Source organism: Schistocerca cancellata, chromosome 1 (assembly GCF_023864275.1).
Source record: "Schistocerca cancellata isolate TAMUIC-IGC-003103 chromosome 1, iqSchCanc2.1, whole genome shotgun sequence".
NCBI classification, from domain to species: domain Eukaryota; kingdom Metazoa; phylum Arthropoda; class Insecta; order Orthoptera; family Acrididae; genus Schistocerca; species Schistocerca cancellata.
In genome coordinates this window covers 107,034,208-107,036,744 of record NC_064626.1, presented here as the reverse complement: position 1 = coordinate 107,036,744, position 2,537 = coordinate 107,034,208, and the positions used below count along the sequence as shown (strand labels likewise).

At 46.2% G+C, this 2,537-nt stretch overlaps 1 non-coding gene across 1 annotated transcript; it reads left to right on the top strand.

Moving 5' to 3' along the window:
• The first annotated feature begins 207 nt into the window (after window positions 1-207).
• Window positions 208-282, top strand: Trnal-caa (transfer RNA leucine (anticodon CAA)). Its single transcript has one exon. It is a non-coding gene; the product is annotated as a tRNA-Leu (tRNA).
• Window positions 283-2,537: the final 2,255 nt, after the last annotated feature.

Here is a 2,537-nt window from a genome sequence, read left to right as displayed (position 1 = left end):
GGACCTTTGCCTTTCGCGGGCAACTGCTCTACCATCTGAGCTACCGAAGCACGACTCACGCCCGGTACTCACAGCATTACTTCTGCCAGTATCCTTTCTTTCAGGAGTGCTAGTTCTGCAAGGTTCGCAGGAGAGCTTCTGTAAAGTTTGGAAGGTAGGAGACGAGGTACTGGCAGAAGTAAAGCTGTGAGTACCGGGTGTGAGTCGTGCTTCGGTAGCTCAGTTGGTAGAGCATTTGCCCGCAAAAGGCAAAGGTCCCGAGTTCGAGTCTCGGTCGGGCACACAGTTTTAATCTGCCAGGAAGTTTCATATCAGCGCTCGCTCCGCTGCAGAGTGAAAATCTCATTCTACCTTGCTCGTATTCGCGAAGACAGCGGTTCAAATTCCCATCTGGCCATCCAGATCTATGGTTCCAATGATGTCCCTAAATCTCTTAAGGTAATTGCCGGGATGATTTCGGTCCCCATATTCCCACTTTCCGAGCCTATCACTCGGCTCTAATGACTATGTCACCCGCAGGATGTTAGACGCTCCCTATTTTTTCCTTTCCTATCAAATCTGCGAAAAAATGATACGCAGTTTCTGACCCTTTCCCTGCCGTTTCTAGGGTAGCACTCGTAGTGATGCAGATTTTTATGCTGTAACGCTGGAGATTTGGCCACCTGCATGATATAGTAGAAAGTACGCGATATGGTGCACTGTATGTTAACGTAAATAAATTTTCGTAGTAATAATTCTTTAAAATAAAATTACAATATTTTTCGTGTGTGTAGTCCTTAATTGCACGACCATCGCAGCACTGTCGGCTGTTCTCCTCGTGGCGTGAAACATTCACGACGCCGGATTTAACTTCGAAGCAGCGACTTGGCGAGGTGCCGGGGCTTGCAGTGTGTTTAGCACTCAATGCAGGTAGAAATTAACCCCCCTCCCCTTTCCTAACTCCGACTTTTTCTGTTACACATGGATTAAAAAAGAAACATGAACTGATTATAATCGACCCTGCAAGAGGAACAGAGAAGAGTTTGGCACCTGCAATCATTTAATTTGATAAAAATTAACTTGACATTGAAAAGTTTAATTAATGTCGTCACAGTTGAAAGGGCTGCTCTACATAACTACAGAATGAAAGTTCTGTTCAAGATAACAATTGGATTTCTTCTGACTAAATTCAAAATGAAAAACACATGAAACATTTACAATACGTCAATTTGATACACAGATACAGGGTGTTTCAAAAATGACCGGTATATTTGAAACGGCAATAAAAACTAAACGAGCAGCGATAGAAATACACCGTTTGTTGCAATATGCTTGGGACAACAGTACATTTTCAGGCGGACAAACTTTCGAAATTACAGTAGTTACAATTTTCAACAACAGATGGCGCTGCAAGTGACGTGAAAGATATAGAAGACAACGCAGTCTGTGGGTGCGCCATTCTGTACGTCGTCTTTCTGCTGTAAGCGTGTGCTGTTCACAACGTGCAAGTGTGCTGTAGACAACATGGTTTATTCCTTAGAACAGAGGATTTTTCTGGTGTTGGCATTCCACCGCCTAGAACACAGTGTTGTTGCAACAAGACGAAGTTTTCAGCGGAGGTTTAATGTAACCAAAGGACCGAAAAGCGATACAATAAAGGATCTGTTTGAAAAATTTCAACGGACTGGGAACGTGACGGATGAACGTGCTGGAAAGGTAGGGCGACCGCGTACGGCAACCACAGAGGGCAACGCACAGCTAGTGCAGCAGGTGATCCGACAGCGGCCTCGGGTTTCCGTTCGCCGTGTTGCAGCTGCGGTCCAAATGACGCCAACGTCCACGTATCGTCTCATGCGCCAGAGTTTACACCTCTGTCAGTACAAAATTCAAACGCGGCAACCCCTCAGCGCCGCTACCGTTGCTGCACGAGAGACATTCGCTAACGATATAGTGCACAGGATTGATGACGGCGATATGCATGTGGGCAGCACTTGGTTTACTGACGAAGCTTATTTTTACCTGGACGGCTTCGTCAATAAACAGAACTGGCGCATATGGGCAACCGAAAAGCCCCATGGTGCAGTCCCATCATCCCTGCATCCTCAAAAAGTACTGGTCTGGGCCGCCATTTCTTCCAGAGGAATCATTGGCCCATTTTTCAGATCCGAAACGATTACTGCATCACGCTATCTGGACATTCTTCGTGAATTTGTGGCGGTACAAACTGCCTTAGACGACACTGCGAACACCTCGTGGTTTATGCAAGATGGTGCCCGGCCACATCACACGGCCGACGTCTTTAATTTCGTGAATGAATATTTCGATGATCGTGTGATTGCTTTTGGCTATCCGAAACATACAGGAGGCGGCGTGGATTGGCCTCCCTATTCGCCAGACATGAACCCCTGTGACTTCTTTCTGTGGGGACACTTGAAAGACCAGGTGTACCGCCAGAATCCAGAAAAAATTGAACAGCTGAAGCAGTACATCTCATCTGCTTGTGAAGCCATTCCGCCAGACATGTTGTCAAAGGTTTTGGGTAATTTCATTCAGAGACT